The 23,767-nt window shown below is 40.2% G+C and overlaps 2 protein-coding genes across 4 annotated transcripts in view; one reads left to right on the forward strand and one right to left on the reverse strand.

The window, feature by feature from the left end:
- Window positions 1–23,767, reverse strand: part of sona (sol narae) — a 172,296-nt gene that overhangs the window by 107,836 nt on the left and 40,693 nt on the right. The window lies entirely within an intron of this gene.
- The window catches only part of LOC109030839 (uncharacterized), a 143,610-nt gene that overhangs the window by 25,553 nt on the left and 94,290 nt on the right, over window positions 1–23,767 (forward strand). The gene's annotated exons all lie outside the window — the stretch shown is intronic.

Consider the following 23,767-nt stretch of genomic DNA (forward strand, 5'->3'; position numbering starts at 1 on the left):
TTTACCCACCGTTGCAAAATTTCTTCGAAAACGCGGCGATTTCCGTCGGAGCGACAACAATGAGGCTCGGGGGGGCTGGTGCATAGAAAGTCCAGGCAAGCTCGATCGCAGACGCGCGGAGAAAGTACACTCGAGCCGCGGCGGGCGGGAGGGGTGGAGGGGGGGGGCTGGGCCCCGGGCGGGGACCGGCCCGGCTATAAATTGTTGCCCCGACGAGTGACGTAACAGCGGTTGGGGCGCCACTTTCGTAAAGCACTTGAACGCCCCCCCCCCTCCCCCGGCATTATATTCGACAATTGAATTCGGGCCTAGGGTTTTTGAATAATTTATCCTTTACAAAGGTGTGCTGAAATGTAGTGGCGTTGCCGCCCTCACCCCTCCCACTCTCGTTGAGAGGTGACGCTTCCTTATGAGCACGAAAGGTATGCTGCGTGGAGTGGTGTGGTGAATCAAAGTGTAGTGTCGATCGGATCTGACTGTTGAATGCGTTTTAAAGAGCGAAATTTAAATGCACCCAGTAAAACCGGGTGCAAGTTTTTTGCGATCGAAGATGACACATTTTAACAGATCATAGTTAATAGGGACCCAACTTTTTACATTTAGCTCGTCACTAGAAATCAAGAATTATAGTGCTGCTGCGTTTCAATGAGTCTGTTCGTCACCCTTTTGACGTAAAAGTGTATCCTAGTTGACACGGGAGCCCTCTTTTACATTTAAATCTACGTTGTCTAGGATTCATGTGGGATTCGGAATACGTCCTATCGCCACAGTAGCGACGTGTCGCACGAAATAAATACAGCCAAGTAAAATGGGTAAATGGCGCGAAAATCACGATTGTCACCTTAAAAATTCTGAAATCCACCCCGTAGCGCGCAATTTGCGTATAACTTTGAAATACTCGCATTTGGGGGTAGTTTCCAGTCACCGTATTTGGATTCAAGCTACGATAAGTCGCGACAACTAGATAGCGACTCCCAGACGCGAGAAACTTGAAAAATACGCTATAATACCACACACCACACGAAGGTGTGAATTTCATACTTTTAATGTGATTATCTTGATTTTTGTGCACGTGGCGTTCGACCCCATATCGTCTGTTCACACAACTGCATCTCTTGCGTGGAACAGACCCATCGCGCAGCAAATCACAGGTGATGCGTCAAAAAATTATCAGTACATATTTTAAGAACAGATTAACCTCCTCTCTCTTCTGCATGGTATACAAAGCGACATACGAATAAGACTTAGGGAGCATAAAGTGATCCTGTTGGTTGAAACGGATAGTTTTCATAAAATAAGGGGAAAAATGATGGACTAACTGTATGGTCTCTCAGGGGTTGCCGTTAGACGTGCTAAGGAAAAACGCCGTATGAAACCTCATGTGTCGCCAAATTTCCTTCAATAAAAAGAGAATTTGCTGGAAAAATTGCGAATGTTTTTCTCTAAATATTTTCAGACAATTTTGTCCGCAATCCAATGTAAAATATCTGAAAATTTTAAGGAAAAAATGCTTGAATTCCATAAAAAATACAATTTTTAACCGGGAGACTCGGCAACCCTGGAATGTTCATACGGCGTTCCTCCTTAGCACGGCGCCGGTATTACTTACCTCATTTGTCCATTGCAACCACCCGCTTCAACCAATAGAATCGCACCATATTCCCTATGTCTTTTATGTCCTTCGTTTTGTCTGTCATTTCAAAGATACGTCCGCAGTTCGCTCGAAACTTCCGTGGTTCGGGACACATTAAGCGAATTTTCGCGATCGAATGTCATTCATCAAACGAATTGATCAGTGCCGAGTGATGCCGATGATCGGTGTTGTCAGGAGCCAATCAGAGCTCAGATTTTTTCCTTAATGAAATTAAGAAGAAATAAGAAACACGAAACACTAAAACACAGAAATTACGAAAACACCAGACTTGAATTGACAAAACACAACAACAGAAAGAGATGACAGAACAAAAATTTTGGTGAGAGATGAAGTTTCTGACATCGATTGCATCAATTCAAAAATCGAATTCAAGTCCCGAGGTGAATTCGAAATTTCAAATTGATGGATTTCACGGTCTCTGGTGAGACCAACGAAGAAGTCGAATATCATTGAAAAAAAATGCACAATCGTCGAATATCATTCAACGGTGAATGATATTCGATCGCGAAAATTTGCTTCTCGTCAGGGGTCCGATGTCCAGCGCAGTGTGAAAAAAGGGGGAAGGGGACGTATCACGGTGACGTACGAGGCGTTAGGTAATCGAGAGGATCTTAATTAAAATGGGAACTGGGCCGGAAACCGGACGACGGACGTTGGACTGGCGACCACAGGTGCGCCGCGCTCATCCGTCAAAAACCACGCATCATCCACCTAAATCCCTTTCAAGTTACGCTGTTTTGCCTCGGCGAAGGCGTGTTGTGTGTTGTGTGCATCGGGAATCACATCACCGATGATGCCGGCAGTTATTTCATCGCCCCATCGGAACTCACCGTCCATCGCTCGCGTTACGTTCGCGCCGTGTTGCCAAACCGATAGGATTTCCGAGTTTTCGGAGGAGGAATTTCGCGAAGTTTTACGGCGGCGCTCGCTAGGTCAGGTCGGCGACGCACGTAAGTAATGGCTAATGTTGACGACGGATTACTCGAATGCGGGCATGAAAGTTGGTTAGTGGCCAAACATAACCCTGCATAATCTATTAGGTCCTCCGTGTTAGAATACGCCTAATTTTCAATCGCCCTGCTCTGACGAGAAGTAGAACAACTCTATTTATGACCGTCTGCTCGGAAAGAAACTGTAGCCAGTGGTGGAATTTTAAATACCGCGAGTTTTATCAAGTTGGGTCGAAAAGATGGATTTTGAGATTTCGACGAAGGTCTCTCCGTGTATGAGGGAAAATTAGTTGCGAGTAGTTTTTTCCGGCCAGTATAGGTCATAAAGTGAACTATAATTCGGACATTTTTTACCCTGAACGTGGCGTATTAGAAATTTTAGGCATACATTTTCCATTGAAATAGCCAGTGGTGGAATTTTAAATACCGCGATTTTTATCAAGTTGAGTCGAAAAGTTGGATTTGAAATTTCGACGCAGGTCTCTCTGTGTATGAGGGAAAATTAGTTGCGAGTAGTTTTTTCCGGCCAGTACAGGTCATAAAGTGAACTATAATTCGGAAATTTTTTACCCTGAACGTGGCATATTGGAAAATTTAGGCATACATTTTCCCTTGAAATTACGTTTCCTGGACCAAAATCTTCAAAACATCGTAACTTTTGTTTGGTTCGAAATTTTTGGGCATACCCTAGTAAAAAGTTCTTGTAGAACACTAATTTTTACTGCGGTATTAATAACGCATTGAGTTTTCTTGGATTGAGGTCCCTTTGAGGTCCCCGCAGGATATCTCTCCTCAGGCAAATAAATGCATCTCTATTCCACAGTTGCAAAATCGCCAAAAACTTTTTAATTTTTCACTAGAATTTGACAAAACGATTTCTGTCGAAAGTGTTGCCATTTTGTGTGTGTGATCAGAAATAAATTAACTGAAATATTCCTGTAGAAATGCTTAAAACTTTTTTGAAGAAAAATACAAGTATGCGATGGGAAATTTTGAATTATCGATTTGCGGTTACGTGTTTTCGTAAGAGAGACGACGGAATATAACCGTCGTCTACGGAAGAGGGATTTTAGTTTCAAAAGGAAAAATTCCATTAGAGCAATTGTTGTTGCGTTACTTTTGTCGGAAAATCGGATGTCCATTAATTTCCTTTGAAAAAATCTTTACGGTGTCCTTAAGAATAAGTTACGAGCAGCTTATATCATTTTTGTACTAAAAGAGGGCGTTAAGATGCAATATAATCCGCCGACACAGAAACCTTGAACGTTGCAGATTAGAATTTGAAATAGCATGTTCTCGATAATACGTATATTTGAACTGCAAAGTTCAAACCACTTAGTTCCTGTTTGGCTCGACAGTTTCGGGCGTTTCTTCTTCCAAAAATGTCCTTAGAATACCGCCCCATGATAAAACAACCGATATTTGAGTTTCCGTCGATTGAGATCTCCGATCGCGTGAGCGGTTACATTCGAAGAGTGGCAATTCAAAACCTGATAAGTGCCATAAAGTAAGCTACGATTGCTCTCATATATCTCTCTCACTTAACTGGAATCAAAAGGCCTAAGATTAAAATTATTATTTTCATGAAAAGAGGACCTAACAATTAGGAAAAAACTCGCAATGAAAAGTTCATAAAGCTCAGTGATTGTGGTCTTTTTTTACAGTGACAATAAACATTTAGAGTCCCTTTATACTGAGAGTCAAGACAATTCGGCTCATGGATGTCACAAACGGGAATAAAGATTACAGAAATTGAACGTTTTTCGTAATCTTTGATCGGCCCATTCTCAAATGCCTCTCTCCGTTCCTCCTCTCATTCCGTTTGTTCCTTGCCGAACCCGTAATTCCCTATGGTCCATTCCAGATTATAATCTTTGCAATTGGTGAAAATGTAATCTTTATTCCCGTTTGTGACACTGTGGAGGCCTAAAATACGGGAACCAATCAGAAATGGATTCAAATTGCCTTGACTCTCAGTATAAAGGGACTCTATAAACATCATGCGCAATCTTAGCAACACCTGATAGCGAACAACAAGTTTGGAATTTTAACTCTTCATTCCTCGTTGCCTAATTTATTGTCATGCGTTACTTTAACATGTAAAGAGGTTAGCAATTCTTTGTAACTTTCTGAGAAATTGCGACTGTCAAGAAAGAATATTCTCAGAACATTCTGAGGCAGAATGTGTATAAGTTTTTAATGACGAATGAAAATAACTAACACATCTTTCATTCTACCTTTTTTTTAAAGTAATTTCAATCATATTTTTTAGGAATATTTATCACAGTTTTTATTCATTTCAATGAAAGTTAATCAGTAATTTTAACAATAACTTTTTAGAAATTTTATCAGAGTTTTTTGCAGTAATTTTAATAATAGCTCTTACTAATAAGTTTAATCTACGTTCTTTTAACATTTCAATCATAATTTCTGAGTAATTTTGTTCATAGTTTTACCTTTTGAATCATAGTTTTTTGGTGGGATACGACAACGTGGCACTAAAGTACAACTCTGAAATGATTTTATTGACTCCGACTGGGAAGTAATTGTCCGAGCACCACCTTTCTGGCCACTCTCAGCTCTTTAATTGATTTTCTTCTCGGTTAATTTGCCCAGATAATAAATGGCCGAATATTCACTGTCCCCAGCTGATTTTATCGCAAAGATTGCGTCACTTTCGCAATTTTGCCCAACCGTGCCGATCGCGGAGATAAGACGCGCGCCATTTAGGAACGGCACCGAGTGAATTTGATGCGAGCCGACATCGTAAAACATCTCTTTTAAGGCAGCCAGACACAGCTTGGGTCCGAGGAATTTAAATGAACCTCAGAAGTGAGATTCGACTTTTCAGTCATTTTATGATGCTTGCAAGAGGAAGCCAAAATAGGGATTGTCTAGTAAAACCAAGAGTTTGGGGAGAAAGGGATCTGTCGGTAAGTTGGCACGATTCTCTAAAAATCATCGTTGGTTTACTTTTCTACGGCAGCGTTTAAGTCTCCATGCTTTCTAGTATGTTGCCCGACTCATTAAGGTTCTTGGGGGGGGGGGGGGATATGAGGAGATAGGGGGATGATTTTCACCATTGACATTATGCTCAACTGGACTGGAACAATATGAAGTTGTCATGTCATGAAATGGTTTATTTTTCTACGCGTTATGACTCCAAGCTTTCTTGTGTTGTATCCTGACTCATTAAAGATGGTTAAGAAGGATTTTTTATTTCCACCATGGTTGACAAATGACTGGATTCAGTCAACCCCCCCCCCCTCCCTCCCCCCAATTCTTTGGATCGATATCTAGTGTTAGCTGTATTTTTGGACTTACAAACTTGGAAATACAATCTAATCGTTGGCGGATGCCCGTTTAAACCAAGACCATTATTGCTCACTCATTTTTACGGCCAATTTTTTTTCGCAATTTGCTTCTCAAATCACTGGTTTCTCACGTTTATCTGTGCATCACTTTCTAAATGTTCATTAATGCATGTTTTGGCGAATGAATGAGCCAACTGTTGTTTCAAAATTTTTGTGTTGTAGAATCTAAAAATATTGATTACTAGGGGTTCGTTTTGCCAGAACTCCATCAGATTCATATGATTTCTGAGTGGAAAATTTTTTCATGACATTTATTCGCTAGAATTGTGCTCATTGTCAAATAACGAGGAAAAAGTGTAGCTCTGTAGGTGCCGAAATATGATGTATGACTCACGCTTGTTGTGAATTTCCTGATATGAGGAGCTTCCTCCCATTACGTACCTGGAAATCAAAGGAGACACAGAGTTAGCATATTCATCATATTTCATGCTTAATAAATAGTTACAAGGAATGTCATTGTGATTCAATGAAAAATCTGCAGATCCCAATTATTTTTATGACTGAGTACAGTCACTCGAAAACAATGCATCTATAAATTCGATCCAATTCGTGGTTTGCCACACCCAAAATTGTCTCGCTCTACCTTGCTAAGGTAGAATCACTCAACCGCGATAGAACTTAGACACTTCGCCTACGGTTATTATCTAAAAGTGGTACCGAGTCTAACCTCTGGGCGACTGGCAAATAAACACCGTCGATAAAATGTTTTGCGTTTTTCTGAAGATCGCATTAGAGTTATTTTCATTTGGACACATTTTGCATTTGGAACTACAATTTCTGGCATATTTTAGAAACTACATATCGTCACCTTCCAGGCAAAGTATCACAAGCGCCATGCGACGTTTACAAATTTCCGCCGCCATTTTATTTTTTTACAGAGAAATTGTTCCACGAAGCTCTCCGAAAATTTCACTGAATTTTCTTTGTGCTGCCGATAAAATTTAGTGAAATTTCCAAACGGATTCAACCAGCAATTTCTCAGTAAAGAAATAAAATGGCGGCGGAAATTTTTAAACGTCGCATGGCGCTTGTGATACTTTGCCTGGAAGGTGACGATATGTGCCATTAGGTTTCCTGTGCATACAGTTGCTTTACAATTTTAGTTCCTTATTGCAAAATGTATCGCATTTACAATGAACCAAAAATCGAGTGTCACACCGAATTCTGAGACGTTGTGGACGCGGCGCACAGAGGATCGAGTCAAGGCGAGAAGTCGGACAAACTTTGGAAACTTCAAAAACTTATAACTCCGTTATTACAAGATGTACAAGATGTCAAGGTCCTAAAAACGGTCCTCAATGGCTTTTTGTAAAAGCACGTCAAGGAGTATACCCCTCAAAATGTAACATTTGACAAAGTAAACGTCAATATTTGCACTTTTACTCAAACAATTCATGTCCGACCTCTCTCATTGACTCGTTCCACCGTGCGGCGTTGTCTGAGCACGCACTGAAAAAAAATTCTCGGCGTTTTTACCGCGGTCCGTTGGTACCTTTACCATCTCACTTTTTTTACCAATTATTGGTAATTTTACCAAGACAGACTGGTAAGCTTACTTAAAAACCGGTATTTTTACTGTTTTTTCAGGTAATAATACCACTTTTATTGGTAATCAATTCCCGGTAACTTTGCCATTTTATCTCGGTAATTCTACCACAGTCGATAAAAAATATTGGCATTTTTACCGGGGTCCAGTAAAATTACCGAGAAAGTCAATAATTTTACCGAGATTTCTCGGTAAAATTACCAATTCCATAAATGGTAATTTTACCAAGAAAAAACTGGGATCAAATAGAACCCTGAATTCTTGGTAATTTTACCCTTTTCTTAGTAAATACACCGAGATTTTTTTTTCAGTGCGTGAAGTTCATTTCTCGCAGATTCCTCCGATTTCTCCGCGAGGAGCACGCGCAGAACTCGCGAATTTAATTGGCGAATCGATGACACCGCGTAAAATCCTCGGCGCAGAAATCGTGGACTCGGTCCCTGGGCGCGAATTATTTCGTCAAAAATTCGCGCGCTCAGGGCTGCGGTTCTTGTGGGCGTACAAGTTAGCGTCCAAAGTGTCTTAATATCATTTTTAATTGCCGCCGACGCCACCAACGCGCTGGATCTTTCGAAGCGAGCGCCGCAGCGGCGTTCTGCCGTGTTGCGGAAAAACGCCGTCTGAGCATCCGAACGTTGCCAAATTTCCTCTCAGGAATTATTTATTTTCGTAGGAGATTTTGGATATTTGTACTGGGATTTTTCAGATTCTTTGCAATAAATTACGAACAAAATACTCTGGAAAATCTGGAGGAAAATATTGACGAATTTTCCCAAAATTTCGCGATTTATAAGAGGAAATTTGGCTACGTCTGATGGCTCATACGACGTTCCTCTTCAGCGCTGCAGCAAAGCGCAGCGTGACGGCTCGCGGCGGGCGACTTGGTACGTCCAACGTCCAGTTGCCGCAATTTGCCGCCTAGCTGCGGGAACGGAATGGGTTGCGGCTTGAGCACCCTCTATCAAGAGAGTATTGCTATGACTGAACTGCTCTTTGACTCGTTATCTTTAGGGTTGTATTCATAATTGCTCCGTAAAGAACTTTTTTCCTTAGGAGGTCCCACATAGTAAACATTATGATTAAGAAGATCCTGAATACATATACAGGGTTATTCAAAAGTTACGCACTACTGGCCATGAGAGGGGTGGCCATTTGAAATTTTTGAGTTGCCCTTCGACCCCCTCCCCCCCGAGGGGGTCAAAAACTGGAAAGTATCCAAAAAAGTTTCCCTTCGATATGAGGAAAAACGTTTGAAACCGCAAATCGATTTCATAATTAAATTTAAAATTATGACCAGTGGTGCGTGACTTTTGAATAACCCTGTATACCTGGAAAGGACAATTTTTGCAAACCTCGAGTAAACTTCAGTCGGGAAACTTTGTAAATGCATCCCTCAGAGAGATTACAATGATCTGACGCTACAAAAAGTACAAAATCCAGAAAAAAATATATTGTCAATTTTGTGAAATTAAAGATACATTCGCACCTATCTTAAAATTTGTTAAAATCATACATTTTTCTTTTGTATTTTGTACTCTTTGCGATGGTAAATCATTGAAATACCTCTTACAGATCCATATTAAGAGTTTACCCGTTGAATATCACTCAAGGGTCACGAAAGTTGTCCTTCTAATGATACTATATTAGGAATCTCCTTAAACTCCCCTAATCACAATGTTAGCCATATGAGGCCTGTTGAGGAAAGGAGCTGGTTAAGGAACGACTTTCAATACGACGCTTAGACTTATTGTGGGGCCATTGAGGACTGATGTAAAAGAAACTCGATCTGAGAGGTACACATGTGGGACCTTGCCAATCATTTCAGATCAGCAATTTTTTTTTTCTTTCTTTCTTTCTAAGAAATTCGGTTCCTTGCGTACTAAGAAAACCACTTCGATCCATTTGGAACGCTAAAGTATTCTATCCAAACACCCGATGCTTGCAGTCATGGGAATTGATCTGCTGCCCAGGTAATCAAAGATTTTGTGAGCCACACAGAGTTTATAAAACTCTGCTTACAAACAGAGATCGTGTCCCTTACCTAAAGCTTCGGTTACCTGAACCAAAGCTCGTTCCGTTAGTTGGACATCGTTTTGCAATTAGGAAGTAAAATTTCTGGCTCATCAGTAAAAGTACTTTTGTACGTAAGGAAATAAATGGCACACGCGTTGCTTCTAAACTGAGCCAGAAATCGTAGTTCCGAAACTTAGTCCAATAGAAGATCTCTTACTTTAACTATAGAGTCCCTTTATACTGAGAGTCAAGACAACACCCTTCATGGAGTCACAAACGGGAATAAAGATTACAGAAATTGAACGTTTTTCGTAATCTTTGATCGGCCCATTCTCGAATTCCTTTTTTCGTTCCTTCCCTCATTCCGTTTGTTCCTTGCCGAACCCGTAATTCCCCGGTCCATTCCAGATTATAATCTTTGCAATCGGTGAAACTGTAATCTTTATTCCCGTTTGTGACACTATGAAGGCCTAAAATACGGGAACCAATCAGAAATGGATTCAAATTGTCTTGACTCTCAGTATGAAGGGACTCTAACTTTAACCAAAAACTACGATTACTTAGATCGGAAATTTGGTGTTCCACATGATCCAAGTTTAGTCCTCGCAACATTCAACCGATTTTTTTTTTCTCTTGCGCCGAAATAAAATTCGCCCGATCCAACGTTGCCATTCTGTGAAAAAACAATGCGGTTCCCGCCCGTAGCGGCGCGGTGTGGCGGCAACACTGACGACGGCTGTGTGGTAAACGAGCCGTATTTTCTCTGGGAGCCGCCGCGGCGCGGCGGCCGGTGCGGCGTCGCGACGCGGTGGCGGTTGCGCAACGCAGACAAAAATGTTACCGTTACGCTGTTTTAAGTAACCGCGGCTGAGTCTGTGCTGCAACTGCTGAGTCACAAAAAATCCTCGATGCCGAGCCCGGTGGCTGCTGACAACCGGTTTCTGACTCCCGATCCAGACAGCTGATCGCTGATCGCTGAACGTCGCCCCGTCGCGTCGCGTCGCGTCGCGTCGCGTCGTCTGACGCCCGAGCTTCCAGTCAGCTTCCCGGGACGTCCGACGCGACGTCCCATGTCCGCGTTACTGTCAAGGTCGTCGCTCGTGCTCAAGCTCCCCTCTCCCATCCCCCCTTCTCTGCGGGATGTTAAATTGGGCGCATTAGTTCGAACGGAACCTCTGCCAAATGGCATTTTGAATAAAAATTAAAAACGCAAAAAGAAAACAATTTCATCGGTTTTTTCCATTCTGCCGTATGGGATTTGACAAGGTTTACGGGAAATAGTGGACTCGACGCCCTCTGACCCCTGGCGCGGAAAAATAAGTTAGACGTGTTATTTATGCAAACGGAGTCTCTGGCAAACGTAATTTTGAATGAAAAATTTGCGCAAAATGTAGGACAACAATTTAATTGTTTTTTCCATCTAACTATCTGCGATTCGATTAATTTTACGGAAAATAATGAAATCAGTGCCCCCTGACCCGCAGCGTGGAAAGATAAATCAAGCGAATTTATGCAAATGGACTCTCTGATAAACGTCATATTGAAAAATGTCCGTGAAATTTAGAACAAAAATTCCATTGGTTTTTTCCATTTTTCTTAGTGTTTATTATATTCATGCAGGAAAACCAACTAACTTGTCAACGTGCCTTTGTGGCGCCTCGAAATGTTTTTAATTTTTCATAAATTAATTATAATGTGTTTGAAATACCTTGCAATCCCTGAAAAACTGCCATTTTTATATCATCTTTCATTTTGACTTTTGTTTGTAAATCTATAGAGCCACCCGCCGGCCGACAGAGCTGAACAACAAGTATAACACTTTTTCGCACATTCAATTTTTGTCGGAAAAATTACAGCTGGACACTTAACTTATGTGAAAGACATTTTTCCAGGGGGGTCAAGGTCTTTGTAAAGATTCTCATCCTTTGTAGTGGCCCATTACCCTTGCAAAAATTGGCGATAGGAGCTGCGTTTCAAAATATCATAGGAGTTCTTATAGCCGACTAAAGAAGGCTATTGACAATCATATAGCTGGCTGTAGAGAGCGGAGCAAATCATATAGCCGGGCTATACGAAGCTATAAAAAATTATACAATCGGGCTATAGTTCCTATTGCCGGGCTTTACACTTTATCGCCATTGGCTATAAAAGGCTATAAAAAATTGTGTAGAAATTCGTGTGCTTCGGAAATCATTAAGTTTGATACGGAATTGCCTTAATATTTAAAAAACATACATTATATTTTCCTTTAAAACATCTTTTTTTTCATAAATTAAAATGAGAATAATCCATACAGAGTGTGCAAAGCAAACATTTCAAAATCATGAGTTGAAAAACGCTGACTCCGCGAGATTAAATATTGGAGCCTAACATAAAGCGGAGCGGCGGCGCACTGGCGCCTACAAACCTAACAGGGATACTTCACGCATTGCGCAATGCGTGAAGTATCCCTGTTAGGTTTGTAGGCGCCAATGCGCGTTTCGCGCTGGCTGCCCGCCCGCCGCGCCGCAGCGTGCCACGGCGTCTGAAGCAACTATTTCACACCAGAGGTATTGCACAGTATCAAGAGAAATTGAAGGCGCTCCAACTTATTAAGAATGACAGGCATCCTTCAAAAGTACGGAGCTCTCCTCCCAAAATAAATCAAGATACTATGGCACCAAAAGAGAGCGGTAGTCCAAAAACTAACCAAGTCCTAGTATCCGTATTTTGTAACGTTTAGCACAAACTTTATCGTCTGGCTGTTGCTTAATCGCCATCGGCTATAAAAGGCTATAAGAAATTGTACAGCCGGCTACAGAAGCTATTGAAAATCTTACAGCCGGCTTTAGGTCTATGGTATTTTGGAACACAGATTCTACTGCCAATTTTTACCAGGGTACGCAGGCTTGAAAATCTCCGAAGTTGATAAGATGAATACGGAAGGCTCAAGACATTCTTCAAATTTCTGTAAATTTGTTCTCCAATGTGGTAGGATTGTCACACCTTGTGCGACGCCGCGTCACCGAGACATCTGAGCCATTTAAACGAATCCTGTCAGTTCAAGCTGACCTGACTGCAATCCTGACATTCATTATGACACCTGTCTTAAACTTTTCCCCACGGACGAAACGTCACGATTTAAATAGCGAAAGTGGCACCAGACCAACACAGTGCGCAAGAGACGTTTCTGTAAGATTTGCAAAGCAAGAACTCGCATAATGACCCCGTAAATTGGTCGTGAACATAATCGGAGTGTTAAACCAGTGGTAAATGAACGATTATGTTTCATTTTTTTACCAAGTGTTCCAAAGAAGGTAACATTAAAACTGTTGAAATGATTCGTCTCAGGATCTTGGCCCTGTCGAACTGGCATGCGATATTTTCACGGTGAAATTCCCAAACCACGTATCTAGTTTGCCGTGTTTCAAAATCTCCGCTCCCTTTTGATTTTTTTAAAGGAGGACAAAGCAACTTCATTCCGTGAAGTTTTCAGAGAATGTTTTCGCATGGAGAAGGAAAATCTAGGATTTTAAGTTGACGTTGAGTCGTTCTCCATACATATAAAAAATAGAGTATTACAGGAAGTTTGCAACGTCGCAAATTTAGACACGCGATTTGGGAGTTTCACCATCAATATGGCATTGTCAATAATCAGAAATCTTGACAAACTAATCGGAAGTAGGAAACCTAGGCAAATTTCGAAGTTTTAGCCAAAAACCAACGAGAAAAATTGAAAATTTTGGTGGAATGAAAACAGAATTTAGCTACCAAGAAGTGTTGCATTCGATACACAGATCAATCGTTGTCTGGGATGCAACCTTTTTTCGTAGTCAAATCCTGTGTAGCTCATATGGAGGGGCTGTTTGCGTCTGTTAGCCAAAAAGCTAAAATCTGCCAAGATTTTTATCCTAATCGATGCGGTATGTTGCACACTAGTTCGACAATGTGTAATGACAAATCACCCTGTAAATTTAAATTTTTCATTTATTATTTCGTAATTTAATGCTGCATCAATTTTGTGTTTCTTTATTATCTCGAAGTCGTTGTACAAATGTTCCGTGTTGAGGAAAATAGATAAGTTGTAATGTCTCACGGTCGCCTTCGCGAAATGCCTCTTACGTTTACAAACATTTTCAAACAACCCTCCTGCAAAGAAAAACTTCATAAAAATCAATGTCATAAATTCTTTCCATCCCCTGATACTCTACTATTTCAAGGGCAAATTTTTTAATGAAAAACTTGAGTTTTCTTTCATTTGCCCCAAAGTTTTTTAATTAAACATCGATGTCCAGAGTCAGAATAAGATTTTTTTTCTCATTCTTGAACTATCCTTAAGCTTCGAGACAGTGTAAACCGCGGACTTTGAAAACAAAATAGTTCGAAAATAGGCGTCAGACAGCAGAAAAAAAGAATTCCCCAGTATGTCGCAACAATTCTTTGAAGAATTTTCTGATTTTCTCGGTGATTTATCGTTGGCTGATGTGTCCTGAGGTTTTCAGATCCCAGACGCTGTGTCGCAAACCCTCCTCCATTTAAGAGAGATGATCCAATTACCGCGGTAAAAACTTCTATTGTTCTCCTTACGTTACAAATCCAATTAATTACAAACGACTTGGGCGTTAGCTCTGATAATTGGAGATCGGGAAATTAATCGAAAAGATGTGCAAAGGAAGCACGTTCACGGGAAAATTAGCGCAAATCGAGAAAGTGAAACGTGGTTGTCGCAGTTAGAGGATAAATCGCCAGATTCAATGATCCAAAGGGACGAAAATTTATTTTTCATTTAAGTTTGACTAACCGAATCAAGAATATGAAATCATAGCACGTGCTACCTAGAGATCGATCCGTCAAAGGAGGAGGAGGAGAAGAAGAAGGAGAAGAAGAAGGAGAAGAAGAAGAAGAAGAAGAAGTAGAAGAAGAAGAAGAGAATGGGAAGGAGGAGGAGAAGAAGGAGAAGAATAGCAATGAGAAGGAGGAGGAGGAGGAGAAGGAGAAGAATATGAATGAGGAGGAGGAGGAGAAGAAGAATATGAATGAGGAGGAGGAGAAGAAGAAGAATAGGAATGAGGATGAGGTGAAGAAGCAGAAGAAGAAGAAGAAGAAGAAGAAGAAGAAGAATATGAATGAGGAGAAAAAGAAGAAGAAATAGAAATGAATGAGGAGGAGAAGAAGCAGGAGGAGGAGGAGAAGAAAAACAACAAGAAGAAGAGGAGGAGGGCGGAAAACAAGAGGAAGAAGAGGAGGAAGGGGAAAAATAAGAGGAAGAAGAAGGAGAGGGAGGTGAAGAAAATAAGGATAAGAAGAGAAAAATGAAGAATAAGAAAGATAAGTAAATAATAAAATAAACTCTCAGATCGAGTAATTTCGTCAATGTTCAAGTTTCGATGGGCAACGTTATCGAACATCCGGTCGATTTGATTCGCAAATCATCTTGCTCGAGCGAGCGGATTAAGTCGTTTTTCGACGTTGTGACAGGAGCTATCCGGGTATTGTAGTCTGAGACAACGCATTTTAACCAGGTTTCTTCTCGTATTCCTAGATAGTCACACCGAATCAACTCAATCTTGTTCGAATTAGCAAATGACAACTTACGTGAAAAGAAATGTTCGTTATAACATCTCGTGGTGGGTATTCGAATGATCTGTTCAAAGTCTTGTCACAGCGGATAAAAATGGTATCAAAAATTGTATTGAGAGCATCGAGAAGTCTGATATTGACGCCTATCTTTACATACTATGTAGGAAATATGCGCATTTTTAAGATTCCCATATCAAAAAGTTTATTGCAACAAAGACAGTGTTTAAAATGGGTAAGTATGAGTGTATCACTGTAGTTTTTCAACGCAAAACTCATTGTCAGGATGGCCTCCGTCATGAAACACAGTTTTTATACTAAAATAAAAACAATAAAAAACAAACGATATCTTTTCTTTCCTGCTTTTCAAGTCAAAATTAATTGGTCGAAGTCATTTTGTTTTTATTTTTGAATCTGTGTTACATGAAGTCGATCATTTTCAGTCACTGTTTCTTTTTCTTTTTCAAATCAAATGTCATACATTTCTGTGATGTTCCATTTGCTTTTGATGCAAAAAATGCTCAGTATTCAAGTAGCGCAGGTATTGAAACAGTTTGGAAATTAAATAGAAACAAATTCAATTCCATAGTAATTTTTACATCTCACAAAACACGCAAGATGAATGGGTGTTTTCCGAAAAGGTAACTATTCGCGCTTCCCGGTAGATATATTGCGTATGTAGCAAAATTAAAAGCGGATTGGCGACACCTCTTGGGTCAACAACATAGTTTGTTGGTTCTACTAAGGCGTATAAAGCCAAAATTGTGCGTTTTTCGAATAGATAACTATTCGCGCTCTCGGGTAAGTTTGTTGCTTTTGCGGCAAAATTGAAGGCGAACTTCAGAAGAGCGATATCTGTCCATAAGTTTACGCATGCTTATTTGGTTCTATCAAGTTTATAGAGCGAGAATAGTAGCTAGCTACTTAACCCAATTTTTTTTCACTCGATACCTAGTTTGGCCTACTAATTTAATCCAAGTCATACTTTGGCCGTGTTGCTCACGTCGCCCTTTGAGCCCCGCTATAAATAAGATAAACGGAACCGACACAACATGGAAAATAGAGTAAGAGAAAGGACTCGCTTTGATGACGGCGCAAAGATACAACTATTCGTGCTTGATGGATGTCCGTGTTGTATCTGCAAAATTGAAGGCGCGATGCGTGAACTCGCAATGCTCCGCTTTATGCCGTCAATGAGGTATCGCTTGGATTCGAAAGAAAAGGTAAAACAAAGGTACGATTACATCTTTCCTATCTTCGGCTGTTTTCTAACGCAGCCCTTGAAGTACCACTACAAATAAGACAGACGGAACCAACACAACATGGGAAAAGAGCAAGGGAAAGGTCGTCTGTTGATGACGGCGCAAGGATACAACTATTCGTGCTTGATGGATGTCCGTGTTGCATCTGCAAAATTGAAGGCGCTACGGCGCGAGACGTGAGCTCACGATGCTCCGCTCTATGCTGCCAACGAATTGTCGCTCTGATTCGGGAGAAAACTTATAAAAACCAGACCCAAAAACGTCTCTCCTATCCTCGGTTGTGTCGATATTTAATTTTGTACTTTTAAGCGCTCAGCCGATAGGCGGCGCTTTTTGATTTCGATTTGCCACTAGAGCTCTAGTATAGTAGGGCGCTCAAGCGATCAAATGGCGCACCAACTCATCGATGCACGAAACGCCATTTTTACTTTTTTTTTTTTTGATTACCTCATTATGCCTCTGTGAATACGATTAAATGCAAATTAGCGTAAGAAATAAATAACAGTCCTAAAACTCTCTTTGCTATGCGGTTTATAGTTATCGTATAATTACTTCTGAAAGTTCAAGATTCGCGTTCTGTTTTCCGAAAACTTTTCCACCGGTGATAACCTTATTCGGACACCTTAGTAGAATTCGCCTACATCTAGGTTATGTGTCTTTGACCTAGGTACTGGAGAGTATTGCCATCCTTTTGCCTTTTGCCCTTCTCTGATTGGTTCATGAGTTTTGGCGTCTTTGGCCCTCTTCTGGCTTAATAGACCGTATTCGATACGGGTTCAATGTATCGTTTGGTTCAAAACAATTGAACATAACCTCAAACCAAACTGTAAGGATTTAAGTTGGAAAAGCTGAAAATGAGAAATTTTCCGACCATTTCCCTTAGAATTGGCATTTGGTACTCAAAAGAATAAAAAATCTGTTACAAAAGACCCGTTCTTTCAGATTTCTGAATTTATTTTTGAGGCTATGTTTATGTTTTGAACCAATCGATATCGATACAATCTCACCCGTTTGATGTATCGAATACGATCTATAAGATCAATGTTCATTTTCTGTAGGTACATAGCCGCGATTCAGATTCAGATGACACTACTCTCCCGTATTTGCTTCTCGCGTCTCGCTTACTCCTTTGTGTTTTCATATTTCGTCCATCTCCCTCCATCCATAATTAATTCCATAATCCATCCGCCTCGTTTAAGATTGTGTTGTGAAATTTAAGATTGTGAAATTGTCTGAAATTTGAAGCATAATATTTTGGAATTATTCAACGTATGTGTGTCTTGTCTTCAGACTCGTTCTGCCCACCTCGTGAAGTTTGTGAAAGTTTCTGAAGTATAATGCTGTGAAATTATTTGACCAATTATCATGCTACCTCAGAGACTGTTTTAGTGTTTTTGGGTTAATTAAAGTATGTCAGGTAGGAGATCTGCCATTTGCGATACATGCAAAATGCTTCATTATACTAGTGTACCACAGTTGTTCTCAAGCACCAATTACAACACGGTTTGCATTTTTATGCTGAATAGCATAGATAAACGACTGGAGCATTTTGCGCAGCTCAAGCGCAGGGATTTGTACCTTCGTAATTGTCACCACCTCATCGCTGCAAATTATGAAAAGGACCGCTCGAGTGTATCCTTGATCATAGAATATCTGTTATTCTCAAAGCGATGTCGTCATCACATCCCTGTCAGTTCACAACTTCTAATTATTGAGTTTAACTAGGTGTCAAAAAATCTGAGATATCTGAAGTAGCAGAAAATTGTGTACTTTCAAAGTCTAAGATTTTTTGCGGCACCGACAGTTTCATAAATCTTCCTTATAACACTCTACTCTGAAACCGCTACATTCTACCTCTCACATTGCTCCATAACAAAGGTATGTGTTAGCCTCTTATTTGTACTAAAAATTCTAGGTTTCATGACTCATTTACTCATTCACTCTCTGGTGAATTTGGTTCCGTCAGATTCATTGCAAGACACCTTATGTGTTATCTCCGCAGACCTAACACAGACATTTGAACGCTCAATGAGAGCAAAATTCCAACTGGCCTGTTGTCTACTTTTCAGTAAAGAGGGTAAATAACCTTCCTTAAGGACTCGCTTTGAGACGATAAAACAAGGTTTCTCCATTACTTACCGTAAGACGATAATAAGTGTTCCACCAGACTATGTAGGAGATGAGGTTGAAAGTTACATCACCTCCATGTGTGAGGAAGTTTTCTTACCTACAACCTGATTTTATGACTTACAATAACAAAAGATACTGCTTTCGCCTGGCATTTTTTCATGCGTCGCATCGTCTAATAAACGGGGACCTACATTTACTTGATTCCATGAATAGGTAAAATGGCAGAGAGAATTTCGTCGAATGATCACTACGGCCATCTCTCATCCAGTTGGAGAACTTTTACTTACCTTTGATTAAAAAATTCATGAACCATAGAGTTTTTGGAAATTGAGTACACAATATTATTGTGAAAGATTTTTGAGGTTGAGTCTTTGTTTACATTCTCAAAGTATCAAAAGTTCTACAGTTTCATCGTGTTTCCTCCTAACTTTGTCAGCTTATGAGCAATGGCTCCTAATTTACTCAACTCCTCAGCAGGCCAAAACTCTATACCTCTACAGATACATATGAGAATCATGCGTTTCAACGAAACCTACGAGTCCTCTTATCATCACTCAGGAACCACCGATCTTTTCTGCAGGTGTCATGGACCATTCATGACAAATACTGTTGCAACCACCCTTATCCTAGGTACATATTTATGCATAGTAATTCTAGTGATCAGCTCCATACTCACAATGTAATTTCTGTAAAATACAGTTGGACGGTGGAATTACCAGACCCCGTATCTCGGTTTGCGACGTTGTAGACTTCCTTTCATACTTTCTTCTTTACACGGAAAACCAACCAACATCAATTTATAAAAACTTCTGCAATTTTTCTTCTCTGTGCAAAGAAAACTCTGTGAAAACCAAGGAGGAAAAATGATTTGTTCTCTGTCAAAAGAATAAAATGGGAGCGGAGATTTTTAAGCACCGCAAACGAGATACATGGTCTGCTAGTTTCACTGTTGACTTGTTACGATATACCTATACCTACAATATCCCTATAGATTACATTGAAGATATTACTGTCCCTGTAACAGTGACTGATTCGAATGTTATCACAGTAGAGGGTTTCAGATATTTGGGCCAGCATGGTTTATTAATTACACAGAACGTAAGTTACCTTTATAAATTAAGGCGTAGAGGCAACTTCTGCCTTTGGTTGGCCAGAAATTTCTGTAAACGCATTTAAATTCCTAAAATTTATGAGAAATTCCGAATCTACTAAATGAAAGCAAGGATTTCAGGAGAACATGATTAACAATTTGCTGTCAGAAGGAAAACTGCGGAAGGAAAGTGGGAAAGATTTTTCACTAAGGCTCAACATAATATGAGGAGGAAAAAATGAATGTAATTTCCGTTTACCCTGGTTATAATTCTGGTATTGCAAGAATTCTCTTTCTCTATTTACGTAATTACGTATTAGATTATTGTATTGTATGAAATCCTGTTATCACGAAGACAGAGTATCATAGAGCATAAACAATAAACATAGGAAAGGTTGTGTCTGATCATGAGTCATTAGAAGGTTTTAGCGTAGTGTGCTGCAACCTAGCGGACACATGGTGCCTTCGATTCGCGAAAAGTTACCTTCAGTACTCACAATCAGTTGCGGTTGATTGATTTCGTTTATTGTCTCATCATTTACCTATTAATATTTATATTTCGTTCATTTATTTACCTATAATATTTTTTACGTGTCCAATTAGGGCATCATTAAAACAATTAATTTGGCCTCGTTAAGTGATACGTTCATCTTTGATACATTTTCTTCAAATGATCTAGAAAAGTTATTTTTTTGGAGCCGTAATAGTTTTCTCTGTTTTTATGAGAAATCGAGGATTTTTTATGTATTAATATTTCGGTACTTAAGTAATGGATCATTATTTTTCTTATGGATCTTGGATTTTTTTTTCGGGGGGGGGGGGGAGGAAGCACAATTTTAGATGTTTTAATTATTGCAAATTTTAACATACTCAGTTAATAGGTAGTAAATTAAATCTGGGACTCATTAAAATTGCGCTCACCGCTGAGCGCTTCTCTAATACCCACGTATTAGAACTTTCCCGCTTGTTTTCAATTTGATGTCTTATTTTTTCAAAGGTGTATTTGTAGACCTACATCTCAGTTTGGATGTACCAGCCCTATAGAACCTGCGAAGTCGTGTTACAGCGATCCTTGGGTCAATTTGATCCGGCTTGGGCATCTAAGAGTTACATCCCATTATTTGGCAAAATCTCAGCACCTATACCATTGCTTATAACTGGACGAAGTAAACTATTGGTTCATAGAGAAGAAAACTATTGGACTAACTTTATAAGGGGACAGTGAAAATTTGAATTAAACAAAATTGGATAAAATGTCTCGCCACCGCCAATAGCGTGTGTATTAGGAATATACCTGTTCGCTCAGTTTCCATTCAACAGTATATACCACTCGCAACTTTTGTTTTCAGACAGAGAGTTATTCGTCGAAGTCTTAAATTCTGATTCTTAACCAAATTCCTCGTAGATGTTCACAATAACGCCACCTCTTAGGCATATCTCAATTTGCGCATGAGCCCCAAACAGCATGGATCTTTATGTAAAACAGGTCTCACGTGGCAATTGAGATACGCCCACGCCCCCACTTCAGGAGGCGACGATGTGAGGAGTTGTGATGGTGAATAAAAAGCTGGCGTGAAAAGTTACATCATCACCAAAGTATCGATCATCAAAATCACATTTGTGGAAAACTTGGAAACCTATCTACCCACAACTGAAGAAAAAATGAAAGATTAGAAGGGGATTTGACGGCTCAGACACACTGGACCAATCATCAGCGTCTGAACGACCGGGCTGATTCAATGACAGCTCAAGTTCAACGACACTGATTATTGTTATGACACCAGGACACGAAAGAGGCCCGCAATTATCAAACAGACCGTCGGGACGCCATCGATGCGACGAGTTCAAGACCCGGGCGATTGTTTGAAGAAAAAATACAATTACACGTGAGACATCGCGGCTCTTAAGTGGCTGGAAAAGACGGGTGGGGGGCATCGGTGACTTTCGGGCCCTAATCGGTTAATGTTGGATGACGTGAAGCCATATTATATGTACGTTGGTCTATCTGTCTGATCTAGCCCGGTTGCCATAATTTTGGGATTGTCCCGTATCAACTCATATTACTAATTTGAGAATTTCGTATGATATGACAACCATGAAGTGCGATGAACCTGTAATTAGTGGTGGAAAACAAGGGGTAAAAATAAAAATCGCCGCTCACAATGTTTTCTGGATTCCTATAAGAACATGGAAGATTAATATCGTAATTTAAGTAATCGCTTCTTTCTCGGAAGTGCTCGTTTGAACTGCGAATCTTAAGCTGCCTGAGCTTCAGTTCGGTCCAATATTTTGGGCGTTTTTTTTCTGCCGGAAAGGTTATATTAAACGCAGCTCAAAGGAGCGACAGTGATACCAATGTCTGAATTTTGAGGATTTCAAGTACAGAAAAAGGCTAGTGTTAGACAAGACAGCCGTTAGTGCTATCTTCTGCATGATCTTGTGGTTGCATTTTGGACACACAGCAAACAAATTTTCATGTTAGATTTTGGCAGGATAAGGCGCCATTTTACTTAAAAGCTCTGCTACCGTTTCCTTTCTGGCGGAATAATGCTCCTTACGGCTGTTTTGTCTTGAAGTGCTCGTTTGTGCGTTTTTTCGCACTTACGGCTTCCTCATATTTGTCTCATTGTTATACAAAGAAGATGAAATTCGCTATTCTGGCGGTATCGGCGATTTCTTTTAAATGTGATTAGACGGAATGGAATAGAAAATGGATAGAAACTCGATTCCGAAAATTTCAAAGGCACGCTGCCCTGGAGGAACGCCGTATGAACCTTCAGGCGTTATCACATTTCCTTTGATAAAACACGAATTGCCTGGTGAACTTATGAATGTTTCCCCCCCCCCCCCCCGATTTTTCAGATAATTGTTTTCGCAATTTTATTTGAAGTTCCTGAAAATTTTAAAGAAAAATACTCATAATTTTCCTCAAAAATGTGCATTTTTATCGGAGGGAATTTGGCAACTCTTGGATATTCATACGGCGTATTTCCTTCACAGGAAAAAAAACATATCGGATCTAGAGTCTACACTCTTGAAAACATCGACAAGAAAAAATACTCTTGATTCAATCAAATTTTTGCTTAAATCCAAAGGAAATCCGCTCAAATTAAGAGGATTTGTTCTTGATTTACGCAAAAATCCGATTGAATCAAGAGTATTTTTTCTTGTCGCCGTTTTTAAGAGTTTGGACTCTAGATCCAATGTGTTTTTTTTCCAGTGTCAGCACGGCAGTACGTCTCTCTTCGCCATTACGGGAGTGCGGCAAGAGCGCAGACGGTGGAGATTTCCGAGGATGGTGCTGAGCGCATCGCACCATTGCATTGCAGAGTAAGAGTGTAATCATCCCAGCAACACCTTACGCTTCCCCTCCTCGTCCCCCAAGCCCCCCCTCCCCCAGGTGGAGGCAGAGCTCTAAGTGCAGTTCACACCTCATTGCGCCCGAAAGCAAGGTCACGTGACGGACATTATGTCACGAGCATTTTTAAAACCGATCTCGGTCACATTCCGCCCGGTACGGCCGGCACCTCCTACCAGACACCCCGCGTTCCCCAACAGAACACGCTTGGAATCTTTCCAATTAGGGATCGGGGTCCTGGAACCGATCAGAAAGCACAAGCGTCGCAGGAGATTTCAGTACTGCCGTGCTAAGGAAAAACGCCGTATGAACATAAGAGAGTTGCCGGATTTCCTACAGTGATATGTTTTCTTATAAGGTGGGTTATGAATAGTTTCTCTTGAAATTTTCAGATAATTTAGCTCTGAAAAAAATCTTCTGAAAAATTGGAAGAAAAAAATTCGACAGATTTTCATGAAAATTCGTATTTTATGAAAGGGAAGCTTGGCAACGTCTGAAGGCTCTTACGGTGTTCCTCAGAGTTTCAAAAGTCGGGGGATATCAGGAAAATCTGGAAATATCAGGGAAAATGATGAGAAAGTCAGGGAAAGTGACGAGAGTAGCAGGAAAAGAATTTTAAGTCACCTTCATTTGTATTCTAGAATGGGTTTAACGTTTCTGAAAACTATTTCAAATTAAAACTTTTTAACCATCTGGCATATTTTCAGTTGTCCAGGAAGTTTTACCAAAATTGGCAGGGAAATGTCAGGGAATCTCATTTTTTAAAATCTGCGGAGACCCTGGAAGAAGAGTTATGAATATTTTCTCTTGAAATTTCCAGATAATTCAGATATG

Source organism: Bemisia tabaci, chromosome 5 (assembly GCF_918797505.1).
Source record: "Bemisia tabaci chromosome 5, PGI_BMITA_v3".
Lineage (NCBI taxonomy): Eukaryota > Metazoa > Arthropoda > Insecta > Hemiptera > Aleyrodidae > Bemisia > Bemisia tabaci.